Source organism: Haliaeetus albicilla, chromosome 2 (genome assembly GCF_947461875.1).
Source record: "Haliaeetus albicilla chromosome 2, bHalAlb1.1, whole genome shotgun sequence".
In the NCBI taxonomy this organism is placed as follows: Eukaryota; Metazoa; Chordata; class Aves; order Accipitriformes; family Accipitridae; genus Haliaeetus; species Haliaeetus albicilla.
In genome coordinates this window covers 63,404,350-63,418,763 of record NC_091484.1, presented here as the reverse complement: position 1 = coordinate 63,418,763, position 14,414 = coordinate 63,404,350, and the positions used below count along the sequence as shown (strand labels likewise).

At 43.4% G+C, this 14,414-nt stretch overlaps 1 long non-coding RNA gene across 1 annotated transcript; it reads right to left on the bottom strand.

Moving 5' to 3' along the window:
• Positions 1 to 2,134: 2,134 nt before the first annotated feature.
• Positions 2,135 to 14,182, bottom strand: LOC138688532 (uncharacterized). The gene is made up of 4 exons (XR_011327391.1): positions 13,055 to 14,182; positions 12,695 to 12,884; positions 10,219 to 10,300; positions 2,135 to 3,500 (listed from the first exon to the last, which is right to left on the bottom strand). It is a non-coding gene; the product is annotated as an uncharacterized lncRNA (long non-coding RNA).
• Between the last annotated feature and the right edge of the window lie 232 nt (positions 14,183 to 14,414).

Sequence of the window (14,414 nt, the reverse complement as noted above, 5' to 3'; positions counted from 1 at the left end):
GGCAGCTCTGCTTCACAGATACATTTTTCTTGTGCCGGTTTCCCCTGTCCTATTTGGGCAGTTTGAGAGACGCTGTTGCTGGAGTTGCTGCTGTAAGGCATCCCAGAACCCAGGGTTTTGGATATGTAAAATACAAGAACTGAACGTACATTTTTAAAGCTCAACTCGTCTCGCATTCAAGGACACAGAAAAGACTTCTCTATAGAAAGAAGGGAGAGTTTAAAAACATAAAGGCTAATAGTAACAGCTGAATATTATTTCCATGAGCTGTTTTATACCAGGACTAAATCTGTCTGCTTTAAACAAAAGGAGATAAGCAAGCATCTCTCCTGAAACTGATTATGCCTTTATTTATTGCTGCTGCAGTGCTAGGGTGGGAGGCAAAGGTGGGATTAGTGGGGATTAGCCCTCGGTTGCCTGCGCTCAAGCCATCACTGCTGCTCGGTGTCAGGGGCACTGGCAGAGACGGCTGCTCGGGCTGCACGACGGCGGGTACCTGTCCCGGAGAGCAGCCTGGAGGCACCTCACCGTCACCCACCGCAGCACTCTGTCCTCTTCACTGTCAGAAATGACCCTTCTTCCTCTGCACTTACCATTAGTCCCTCAGGGAACTCTGACAGGGCCCAGGCTTACTCTGAAAGAGATAAAAGTGGAAAGGTCACACCTCTGGGTCAGAGGCTAAAAAGCAGATAAAACACCCTGCCTTCAGAAGCAAAATCCAAGGGAAATCAAACCAGCTCCCAAGAAAGGGCAGCTTGTAGGCTGAACTCCAGTGGGAGGATGCAAGTGCCCTTCTTTTAGCAACTTCTCCCCCCCCTTTTTTTTTTCAAACATGGGTTAACAAAATATATTTAAGCACAAAACAAAATAAACTCAAATGAAAAACCCAGCCTGCCTCCTCTCCTATGGCTGATCTAATGGAGACTTTTGCTCTGCAGGGTCATCTTTTCATCTCTTACTGAGGGCAGAGTAAAAAATATTTTTAAGCACAAGAAAGACAAAATTTGGTATTAAATGTCTTCCTTTAACCAAAAAGGGGCACAGCTAGTCTTCTGACTGGTGACTTTGAGAGGACTTGGAACAATAAATCAGAAAATGTCAGCTTTCAGTTAGGCGGGTTAATGGAGGGGATAGTGGCAAGTTGTGGGAGGGAAGAATAAACCATGTAAAGCAAAAACACAAATAATACAAAACATATGCAAATGAGGATCTAAGGAACCTCTTCAGTGTGTTTAGCAAGAAATTATTAACATTTCTATATGCAGAAAAGGCAGCCAGAGTGAGCCAGATGCACACACATGTGGACTTTTACATATAGAGCCACAGGCTGAGAGAGAAATTTTGTTCAGATCCCTTTGGATCTGAAAAAAGAAAACAAATATCCAGGTCACTTCTCCCACAGGAATCAGCACAACAAGGGTGACTGAGGTTTGCATGTGCACGTGTGAAGTGAGATCCCATGGCAGCTCTGCAGAAATGAGCATGCCCATGAAGAACCTACAATCTACATTTGCACATGGTTCCAGTTGCTCCAACATTAACATTAGGAGATCAAACTTTCGCAGTTTCCCTTCTTTTAGTTGATATTTCTGCACTGTGATGCTAGAAGCAGATAATTTAGAGGGCATTGTACGAGAGTTGGATGTTTTCATGTATTTACTGCCAGTGCCTAGTTTTATGTAACCCACAAACTGTCCCTCTTCAGCTTTATGTGCACAGATCCAGGTCTCCCTTCCAATAAAAACTGAAGTTTTTGCCATTGCCTTTGCTTGATTTCCAGCACTTCTCCCCTACTTCAGTTTCTTCATTCAGCAGAGTTTTAAACCCTCAAACTTCTCTGCATAAGACCAACACAAGGAAGGAATGAGGAAATTCAGTTTTCAGCTTAACCAGAACAACTGCTGAGCCATTAGAAACTCATGAGGGTTTATAAGGCCACAGAGCACTAGAGAAAGGTTGACATGTTATCTTATGCAGAAATGGAAAATTTGGGGAACAACCAACCAGTTTAACCTTGGCAAGATACTTGAACACAGTATTAAGCAACTCCCTCATAGCAAATAGGAATAACTCTGATAAAAAGAACTGGTTAACTTGAATTTGTGAAGAACAAAGAATGTCAAACCACAATCTCTTCTACCAAGAGAGAAAATGTTTTACTGTCTGGAAAAGGATCCATGGGTTCAGTTTTGAGTTTAATAATGTGTTTTCTGACATTTTCCTTGCTGAGGACATAAGTTTTTAAAAAAGTTCTCCAAAATGGGTGCCCAATTGGCTGAAAAACACAGTCAAGTAATAACATTCAGGACATAAGTATCCGACTAGGAATATACACCTATCAGAGCACTGCAACTGTCTCCCAGGCTTTCATGTACTAGCTTTTTCTTCTAACCTGACTGAGTGTGCCATTGACAGCTGCATCTAAGACCAATGGTTTAAGCAAGAAATTAATAAAACCACATTAACCATCTCTGCTCCCTCCAGGTCTAAAGTTTGAGGTGATAAATCGCACTCCTGGCTTTTAAGGTATTTTCCATGCATCTGCACTGGGTTTCAGAGCAGAGCTGGCTCCCAGGTGCCCAGCTTCCAGCTGAGCATTTCACAACCCACAGGTAGCCCTTGGGGTAGATACTGCCAGGCTGCAGAGAGCACACCTACGTTTCTCTGAACTCCTGCGACAGAGGAGCTTGTTCTATGTCATAAGGAAGACTGTAAGAGAGTAGGATGTAAATCTAGGTCTCCCAAATCACAGGCTATCCCCCAGCCACGAGGCCTGGAGGGAAAAAAATATAATATTTCAGATATGAAAAAAAAGAAAAGCAGAGATGCTTGTTAAAATATACTTTGCTGCAAACTTCATTGTTTGAGGTTGTAAGAGCAGTTTTATTTTCCAGGTGGTAAAACAGTCAATCATGCTTTTAATACCTGTAGGCTTAGCTAGCCGATAGATCCATATGGTCAAAACCTGGATATGAGTTTTGTCTCAGAATGATCAAAATCAGAATCACAAGTAGAGCTCCTAATCTAGTGGCTGATAACACATTGTGTAAATCATTACGTTAAATGATAAGCCCTCTGGGATTCGTCTTCAGCATACGGCTGATCATTAAACCTCTTTTAGGTCTTTTAAGGTTATTCTGAAGTTAAATCGATACTTAGCTCAGCTCTGCTGCTGTCCTTCATTGAATGCATCCAAAGGACACAGTCCTTTTCTCAAACAAGGGGAATCCTCGCTCTGGTTTTAACTAAAAACTCTTCATTCCAATTTTTGGAATATTAGACTATTCCAGGAAAGCTCCTGAAATGAGTTCAGCAAACAGTTGCTCAACTCCCTCCTTCCCTCCCCTTTAATCTCGGGTGCTGACCTGGCCATTCATTCCGTGTTTGCTGTGGTGAGCTCTGCAAACCGAGTTTCCATGGCAGCCCTAATCCATGAATAGGGCTGGCTCCATCGGTGGTCACTTAGGACAGGCTTTGTCCTCCCCGTGTCCTGTCGTTGGCTGAATCAGAAGACAGAAAACAAGCGCCTTCAGTAAACATGACCTAATGAGATCCCCGGCTCTGTGACGGGGGCCTGGAAAGGGAACGTGTGGGGACACCCGCCTCTTCTGGGATTTTCCACTGAGGTCTCCCAATGGTTTCCTGCCTGGTTTTATAAACGGTTTTACTTAAACTGCATTTCTAGTCACTTATTCATTCTTCTTTTCTTTTTTAGATACAGATATAACTGAATAAGCATGGCAAAACCATGGTCTGTCTTAGCGAGAGCTGCGTCCAACGCTCTCTCCTTTCTGCACGCGCCAGGTTGTCTTCTCCCCGCCGGCCCAGCTGACCCCCTCCGTGACCACAGGACCCCCATGGCATCGAGCGGGTTTCCTCCGGGCACCGAGGGGCCCCTGCGGGACTCCTGCGGTGCCGTGAGTAAGGTCCTGTGCTTTCAGCCTATTCCTCCTTCGGGTGTTAAACAACAGCAGGCTGACCCCTGGCCACAAACCCTTCCCCAGCCAGCACTAGAAGCTGCCTAGAGGGCTTCTGAAATGAATTGAACAGAAATGCAACTCTAAAAGTTCTCCAAATAGTACATAACTTCTTTCATTTTATGCTGAATAATCACAGTCGATTCATCTGGGCATTAACATGATTGTTTGCGAAACCGTCTAAGAGGATCACAGCCAGAAGATTAGGCTTTTCAAGCTGCTGAGACATTAGGAAAAAATGATGCCATGTAAAAATATGCCTGAAATATACTGAAGCAGACAGGCTATGTATTTTGAGTATATATTCTAAGGATTCTTTAAAGCATAACTTTTACTCTGTTCCTCCAAGCTTTTTTCCTTTGCTCTGGGGCATGAAAGTCCTGCTATCCATCTTCTTTTAACTCATTATGTGAGGCACAACACCAAAGGTAAACGTGCTGGACACCATGTACACGCACCTGGCCTTTATGCACTGTCAGTCACTTCTGCAGTGTTGGATGGGACTCAGTCTGTTATTTAAGGTCTGATTTCAACTGTTTGCCCTAACGTAACACAGGACAGTTGTCACAAAAATGCTGATCATTATCTCCACGTACCGCAAATACATTTCAGAGAATACAGAGGGCTGAGTCCCGAAGTCCTTATTTTGGGAAGACTCCCACCGCCTCCACATAGTTGATGTTTTACCCACAATTAGCAGCTACAGTCGATGTATTTATAGGAATTCCTCTGAAATCGAAAACACAGTCAGACTAATGGGATGTAAAAGAAAGAGAAAGGAAGTGACTTTGGCCATGGCATGCTTCCACCCATGCAGTCGAGGTTGGACAGCTGAAGGACCCCTGGCCCTACGCCCTGTCAATTACCTTAATCCCAACCCAAAGAGGAATGATACTAAACACTCCACAGAAACGCTTCCAAACATTGCCATGGGAAAAAGGAAAAGCATTAACCCTGCCTTCCCAGGCATGGCTTTAGTAATGGACACATTGCATTTTACATGGAGAAACACACAAACATAAAAGACATACCCTCCAGTGAAAAACTTGCACAACCTCTCAGAATGAACAGAATTAATCATAAGGAATAATTACAGTTCTAAACAAGAATATTTATGACATTACATAAACACCATTAAAACAAACTGAAAGGCAATAATTTTTAGAAAGAGGAAAGGAGGAAGTGAGGTGGGGGGGACGAAAACCAATCAAAGTTTATAGTTGAAAAGATAAAAGTTCCCGTGTGTCAGTCATCTTGGAAATTGTTGCTTCAGCCATCACTTGTGCCTTGTTTGCTTCCCTTAATAAAACAGGGAAAGAATTTTGTTTCTAAAGTTAGCCAATACTTGGAGTTTAAAGCATTTTTCTTAAAAAGGATCTTTCAAAAGCAAGAAGAAATGTGGAAAATTTCTTTCCAAAATGTTTTAACTTTTCAAGAAAAAACATTTCAACTCATTATCATCCCAGCAACCCTCTTTTCTTTTTCCCTCCCTTTTTTCCCTTTTTCCTGAGGCAGGGAAGGATGAAGGAAGGAGGGAGTTTTCCTTTCTTCTTACTGAATGACAAAATTAACACAACTGTATTTTTAAATAAAAAAAGAAAAATGAAAGAGTTGCAAAGAAAAGCATTTGGAGATTTTCTTTTGCAATATACTTGTAGCATTTTTCTAACCAATTCTAGTCATTAGAGCTGGGGCAAAAGCTTGCTATGCATTTACACTCCCGATTTCATTCTGAAAATTTAGAACTCAAAAAACTGCCCTAGGCAGTGTCAGTCAGGGCTGAGCCTTCAAGGCCTGTATTGCCCTCCAGGAGACTGAGCGCTCCAGTGCCTGGCAGTAACTGGGGGACCTTTGCCGACCCAGAAATGGCCTGGCAGTTCCTCTTCAGGAGAGAAGCTGTTTGTTACACTCCCTTGGGTTTGGGTTAGACACGTCGCTGGTGGAAGCAGTGCCTACACGTACCACGGGCACATGGAAGTGGTTTAGAATTGCTCTGTGAAAAGAAAGTTTTTTGGTCATAATGCTGTTCCCTTTATTTTCTATTAAGACTTGGGCATATTCCAGCATCAAGAAAAGGATGGGAACCAACAGCACTCAGAGCCATAAAAAACACATTTTATCTCCTTTAAAATTCCCTCTTTCAAGAGCTGACTTCTGGGAAGAGCAGTCCAACCTTCTCCTATATGGACCACTGGCCTGAAAATGGATAGAGGGCTTTCATGACCCACGTGAGGAGCCGGGGATCTCGGCAGGCCGGGTGAGTGGCTGTGATGAGGACATGTCTGTGGACATTTCATGGGCTGGAATTCAACAGGAGGGAGCTGCTAGACACGGACCTGCATTTGAAAGCTGGGTGCACCTTTGCAGGGGCAGCAGAAATTTTTGGAAATGGAGTACCGTGGCTTTATAGCAGTAGCTCCCTCTGGACAAGCATAAAAATGCTCTCAGCTGGCTGCGAGCTGCAGGATCAATATCAAGTCTGTGATTCGTACACAAATACTGCAATCTAATTGATACACATGGGCAACAGATATGCTTTTGCAAATCAGCTGTGATTACCAGGATCCCTCGCAGGACTCAATAAACAATGTCTGGCTTCGGGGCCACAGAACACACACACGGCTACGCAAACCTCCCAAACAATTTTCCACTCTGCCACCCAGGCTCCATCAGCCAAAAGCTTGTAAAAGAGCATGCGACAACATAAACAGCTTGGGTTTAGCTGAAAGCCCAAAGTACAAAAACTCATCTAGCCCAGCGCAGCCTGTATCCAATTCTCCATCTGCCACAGGGAAATGTTTCACTTTCCGGGTTTATTCTTCAGTACCCTTAGAAACAGGAAGAGATCCCCTTTCCCCTGTTACCCAGGCACACTCCATCCTCCCCTCCGTCCATCTCCTCAGGGCTAAAAACACTTGGGTCTCATGGCCAAGCTTGGCCGGTCAGATGGGAAATTGCGTGTTCCACGTTCCTTCTCCATTTTCCCTGGTGCCAGGCGCTTCCCCACTACCCTGATTTACTCACTGAGGTGTTGGGGAGAGTTTACGCCACTAACTTCAGGAGTCAGGCAGCATTTCCTGAACCAGAATGATGGTTTAAGTAAGGTCCTTCCACTGACCTCCCCGTGACACCGTGCTCATGAATAACCAGGTCTGTCACTGCCCCTCATGCTTAATTTTCTCTGAGGAAATCTTCTGTTAAGGGGCAACAGTTTTCCATTTCAGTGTACAGCACTACCCAGCTGCTTGTTATTTCACTTGGCTGAGCCTGACAAGCTAATGGTATGTTTGATTTGCACTACCAGTTCCTGCTAGAGACATCATAACTTTTATTACAGACGTGGTTCTTGTTAGAGACTCAGTTGTCCGCAGAAGAAAAAAAAAAGCACATTTATTTCGGTCAACTTACTGGTTAACTCATTATTTGCAAGAGGAGTGCTGGTATCTAGCACACAATCTGCTGCATTTCTTTTCAAGGTATTTCACTGTTGTTTGTGCAGCAAATGGAGAGAACGTTCTAGCTTGTCTTTTGATATGCATTCCCTTTACTGTCCTAAATCCTGTGAGGATGATCACATTTCTGATTGCTAGAACATTTGCTGTAAACTTTTTTAGACACTGTGCAGCTCAACTCAGATTAGCAGTTGCCACAGGGGAAAAAAAAATGTGTACAGATTGATGATAAGCAAGAATACATTTAATTGGGCATAGCTCAGCATAAATTTTCTGCCTCGGTTTTCCTGCTCGGTGTTGATAAAGATATCAGAGCGTCTAAGGAACTTACACATCTGCATTATTCTTACACTGCCAAAAGTACTGCATGTGCCATGTAAAAACTAATGCATTACGCTTTGAATAAAAGAGCAAACCAAAAGGACTAAATTGCCACAGTTCTGCCTGTTTGCAAAACAGAGAATGGATATTTTAATGAGGAGACCACTTGGATTACAAAATCTGTTTCCCCATAAAATCCTGCAATTCTTTCCTCCTTTCTACATAAAGCATCCACTCAGGACAGGGCAGTACCCTCCAAATCTTCCATCATGCTGATTTGGAGCACCCTGATAGATATGTCTGTGTATCTCACACTCAGCAACCCAGATGGAAGGATCCCAAACCTAAGATTGCTTATGAAAATTTTGGCTGCGCTTCCCCTCCATCTCAGTTTAGTCTTCAGTAAAAAGGGGATGGTATTCATACACATCACCACGCTGTAGCCTTGTGTAAAATATGCTTGCTTAAAACACAGCATATACAAGCAAAAAATAAGTAGGCTCACGTTGTTGGCTTTTCCTCAGAGCCAGAGTAGGTTTGTTACACGCAAGACTGCCAGTGCAAGATATCCATTTGCAGTATTATCAGGGACTGTTAGTTTCTCATGCAGAATTTTCTCTAATAAAGGCCCTTTAAAGCTCCTGAACTCTTGATCCTCAAAACAGCCAGTCTGGGGAGCGTTTCTTCCAGTCTTTGAAGTTGTAGCACTCATAAAGCTGACCAGCGCTGTTTGTGGGTTTGTTTTCTTTCCATATCTCTCCTTTTCCTTTAAGACCAGACAGAAGATGTCATTATTAGCAGGCTGCTCACAAGCACCTAGTAGTTTAGGGGCAGGCTTTTTATTTCTGCTTTCAAGCAGAGATGAAAGATTGTAAAAAGCTCTCTTTTTTTTTTTTTTCCTTAGGGAATTACAGCTCACAAAAGTTCTTATAACTCCTTACAGCAGCTATTTTACTACTCAGAGAGGATATTTACTAGGTCACTTTCTTCCTGCAGCAGGCCTCAGTGTTAATAAACGGTGTCTGTGAGTTACTTTATACTCTTCATACTTTATTTTGATCTAGCTGTGTGTTTAAGAAGCTAAAGAGAGTGTGTCTTGATGAACTACTTACACCAGAGTTTGCTCTAGGCCAAAATGTAGAGAGGGCTTTCTTCTGGGTTTTTTTTTTTTTAAGTTTTTGTAGGTACACTGAAATCTGAAAAATGGGGCGAGCTGCCAAGGTTGCTCTGCAAGTCTGTTAGCTTCTGCTCACTCAGCATTAACATCTGTCTTCACTAAAGTGTTACTGGACCCCCAGTACACTACACGGAGCAAGCTCCAGAGGCGCTTATAGAAAGCAGAGCTCGGGGCGGGGGGGTGGGGGGGAGACCCACGTCCTCCAGGCCCCCAACTAGTAGCACTTTTTCAGTCAAATTAAGGTACAGCTTTACTCCAGACAGCTCTGTCCCAGATCTGCCTGCCAGGGAGCCTTAATATCAAAGACAACCACAGAGGAGAGATGGGGAGATCATGCCAAGAGGAACCTGTACCTGGATTCTCCCTCTCAGCATTTTCTCCCATTCAGAAGGTGACATAAAATACAGCAAGGATTTTTTTTTCTTTTTCCAAACAAGAAGTCAGATGATTTTAGTGTACAGTTCAAACTCAAAGTGCAATATCCCTGGAGGCCAGTTACCCCTAAGCCCTCAAATGAGGCACAGTCATTACAACATCAAGCTCAGCACTAACACACCCAAAGCAAGGCAGTACCGCATGCCTCCCTGGTAAGGTTGCACAATATCTCTGCACCTAATTAACATCTACGTGTCCATCCCACAAAGAAACCAATTCTGCGTACATGCAAAGTACATGAGTCTTACCCACCCCCTTTCAGGTTCTGTCAAGGGCAGAAAAAAAAAATCACATAAATCCCCCATAACACCTGGTGTGATGTCTTGCACGAGACTTGGGTGTACTCACTGAGGCTATGCTTGTAGGTAACATCCAGCAAGTCAGTGAATTCAGGAACACATCCTTGGGGTGAGAGCAGCATCCTGCTCTACAATGTGTGTAAAACTAAACAAGCTACCAGCACATGGTAAACAGCAGCACACCTCTGAAGGCACAGCTTCAGCATACTCACTGTCCCATTTTAGAAAGTAAGGTCCAACTTTCCACGAGCTGACAAATTTCCAGGTTTTTCTTTGTGTACTGTGTGCTTACATGCCCGCCGTACAATCAGCAGCGCCTGGATTTGTGGATTTATTGGCTGTGACCAGACACAGGCTAAGTAAGTAAACAGATTAATATGTATTAACATACTGCATTCGTTCAAAGTTCAGAACTTGTGCGCACATGTGAAGGTGGTATTTATCCATGGTTCTTACCAAGGGAGCTGATTAAAAACAGGATCATGCAAAGTAAGCAGTGCAGTAAAAAGGCAGCATTAAAACATTTTTTTAACTGAAATATCCAGAATAATGGTTACCTGATTTAATGGCTGATCAAACTATAGCTCTCACATAATCTTCAAGGGTTTGGTGGTTTTATGTTGTAACTTGTAGCTGATGCTGCAAGAAGTGAGAGTTCTTATGAAATTATTTTCCTATTGTTACCCATAAAAACCATCCCTAAGAGAAGTCATAATGCCTCGTCTATGAAAGACAAAGGAAGAGAAAGGACAGTCATCTATTGGTCGCCACCTAATGAAAAAGAGGTCTTAAAACAGAGACAGGGACTTATTATTGTAGCACCTCTTTTTTAAGTTTTTGGCTTGTAGGCTTGATACCTTTGGATATTTTGCGTCTAAATATGGTGGGACAGTAAGTTAACTAAACTCCCCTTTTATAATAGCAATAAAAAGCTCCAGGTGTGTGTTAACACTGTCAGAGCTGCGGGTGTTAAGTACAGCAGTATGAGCTGCCACCTCACCCCCTCCCAGCAAGGCTGAGCAAACCCCTCGGCCAGGCTCCCTGCAGGGAAGCTGCACTTGCAGCCTGGTTTGCAGAGAAACACAGGGATGCATTGCCAAGGCTAAAGAGGAAGGGGGGTTAGTGTTTGCCCCAAAGAAAACTTTGCTTTTGATTACATAATTTTTAATCCAAAACCTAGGATGAATCAGGAATGCAACTGTTTTTATAGGAGAGGATATCCTGGGAGATTCCCATTGCAGCAGGTGCCTGGCCCTCAGCTCTCAGCCTGGGGAAGAGGTGCCTTGCATCCTGCCCACCATGAGCCATCACTGAAACCCTGCTGCTGAGGGAGAAGAATCAATCTTCATCAGGAAAGTGATAAAAAGGAATTTCTTGTTGAAAATGTTTGTGAAAAGATTTTTCCAGCAGCCGCTCAGCTGCTCTCCCATGGAGGAGGCCGGGTGAAAGCTGGATGATCAGAGGTGCCACCAGCCCAAGTGCTCTGGTATGTGATGATCAAATATTTCACTTCAGATCTTAAAAAAACCCTAGCCACTTGTTTTAGTGCCTAAATGGCAGCTCAGATCACTTGATAATTATTGCTTAGACTTGTATTAGGTGTGCTACATGACACTTGCTTTTCAGGAGTTGTGATTAGGCTGTCCCTGTCCCCATCAAGCAGCTTTTCAACTGAACAGTCTCTTGCAGAATAGAAATCCTCAACATTAACACAATGTTTTTGCAGACCATTTTCCTGCTTCTCTTCCCACTCCAGACCAAACTTTACATCTCTTTTATGGGATTTAGGCCTGAGTTTTTAAGCCAGATTAATGATTTAGGATGCTCACTGTCAGCTCTCCTAAAGAGCCTGACTACAAGAAAGCAGGAACATAGCATCCTTTATTTCTCTCAGCCTGGGTCTGACTTGACCACAGCTTTTCCATGCCTTATGTAAGTATCTTTACAACCTAGAGGTTAATCAGTGTCTCCTTCTTACCTGCAGCCTCCCAGAGTATCTAACTATTACTATAACACAGAACCAAGACGACCAAGGAGATGGAGGAAAACACATCTCAGATTGTCTCAAGCACTTCCCTGCGATCTGAGAGGACATGAAACCAGGTGAGAATTTAAAAACAGGTCTCCCTTTCCCAATATAGGTGGATACAGTAGAGAGCGGCAGGCAGGCAGCCCAGTCCTGGAAATCGTGCCCTGTGCTGTTTGCCATGCAAAGTCTGAGGCACCAGGCATGCTCTGAGCCTGCCAGCTGGCTCACGCTTCACAAGCAAGATAAGGCAGCGGTCAGGTAGCCAAAGTCTTATCTGTAGTTCCCTGCAGCCTGGTGATGTCTGGATCAGGGTGGGGTGCCACTGGAAATGGAGATGCCGTAGGGGCTTTAGGCATCTACAGACCTGGACAAAGTTGAAAGTGGATTTTCTGGGATCTGACTGTTGAGTCGAAGCACTTGAGGTGGAACTCAGGTGTTCATGGTGGATCTAGCCTTTACCAAGCCCAAATCTTAGACCAGTGAAAATGTAGGTCAACGTAGCTTCTGACTGAAGTATCACCTGGAATTATCATGCAGAGTTTTGTTGTGACTCCATAAATAGCCTGTGACACCACAAGCACCTCTTGTCTGTCTTTTCCAATTAAGCACTTAAGAGTTTCCCAAGGTAAATATTAATACTTCAGAAAGGAAATACTAACATGCACAAAATCCTTTCCAACCTTTCTGCTTAAATAGCTATCATTTTTTAGTGAGGTCACAGCATCCAGTTTTCTATAATAAAAAATAAGCAGGATAAGTAGTTTTACTCTTGTCAAAACTTGAATGCAATTTTATGTTTTTCTTTGACTTACCCTATAAATATTTTTACTACAACATTCAAAGTTTATGAGATCTCTAAGACTTGTAAAGAGGTTGAGTAACTGGAAACCAAAGGCTAATACCTACCACAGGGACTTGGGGGTTTTTCTTAAGCAAGCTATTTATTAATATTAACAAATGGTATTTTACTGATTATCTGTTTACAAAACTGAATATTATTTTACCTTTCCATTCCAGTGTAAACAAATCAGTGAGGAGGGATGAACAAAGACCAGCACCACAGTGCCTGACAGCGTTGTTCAAGGGATCTTTTCTCAGGTTACAATTTTCTGACATTATCCCTTGAGCTGAGCTTCTGCAGTTGAATCGCTGCTGAGCCCAAGTGCAGCTCGGGAGCTGCAAATCACAGCGTCACTGAAGCAGAGGAAAGAACAGAGTTAGCCATTTGCTGTGGATGCCTTTGACCAAGCTGTGTCCTTTTTCCTGTTCATGAGTCACTCACCAGGAGACTTTATCTTTTCTAATGTGTTTACTATCTGTAATTATAGTTGCAACAGTTATCCACCCATATAAGAAAATGTTACCGTGCCTGAACATGACCAGGAGGAGCTGTGTCACAGGACAGGAGGTAGGAGATGATCTGCCCATATCCACCGTGGCCACAGGAGAACATGCAGTTTTCAGCTCATCTTCTGGCACAGCTGGGGAGAGCTCTGCTCACTGCTTATTTGCTAGTGGCTATTTCATTTCTGCTCCCAAACCATGATTTACTGACTGAAGATTAACTATTCCAAAAAGTTTGTGCAAGCAGGCAACCCAGCCTTTTGTGCAAACATTTGTGGATAGCCATTAAATGAATAACTTGGGCCCAACTGAACAAGGAGTCAAAATATTCCCAGACTTTGGCTAAGTCCAGAAGAGCAGAGCCTGCCACCTTTGGCCATCCTCCCGCTGGCTGCCCTGTCTCCTCACCACCTTCAGAGCCTTGGGAAGCCCACCATGCAACTGCACTCCTGAGGACAGCTGCTCACCCAGAACCACAGCTGCTCCAGACTCTGTTTCTAATCTTCCTTTCTTTACGGATTAAGGAATTGAGCTTTAATAGGGCTTAAACCTTTCCCAGACGTAGAGCCCAGCACTGGATTCATCACACAGTTACAGCTCCCTACCTACACACATAGCTCCCAGGCAGATGGGGAGCTAAATGTGATCAAACACCTAAAAAGACGATGAGGTTCTTAACTGAGCAAAAAACAGAAAAAAAAAAACCAAATACATCCCTTCATATACATATGCAGTCAGTTCCTTTTGCAGGCATGTGCATTTGGGTTTTGTTATCGTCCTCTGTTATGTGTCTTTCCAGCTGGTGGGTTATTTCTTATATACACAAGACATCTGAGATCTCCACCTGCATGCACTGTTACATGTTCAGTTTAAGGTGTTCATGCCTAAATAAGGTACGTGGACATTTCCTGATCTGCATGGCCTCTTGGTAGAACACCACAAGTACCTTGCATAGATGTGTGTTGGCCCTTTAATGGACTAGAGACATCTGACTTAATCTGAAATCCAGCTGCTTATCAGTCACTACCTAAGGACCTCACTACCTCAGTTGCACAGCAACCATAGCCAGGCTTCCTATTTTTCAGGCTGGATAGCACTGCATTAGTTTACAGATGGTATTTGGAAAAAAGAAGAACTGGAAGGGATTGCAAGAGTCTCTGTAATCTGACCACTTGTGCAGTGCCCGGATGAAGTAAAAACAGAGCTTCCATGACTGACGTGGATCAAGTCTCCTTATAAAACTGCCCAGTGTTGAGATTTTGCCACCCAGATTACAGAAGAGAGGTTCTCACTGTTCAACCCTTCTTTGCTAAAGCTTGTTGTGTCTTTTACTCAAGTATCATGTGAATCCAAGGCCTGCCCTTTCAACCTTGGGAGCCC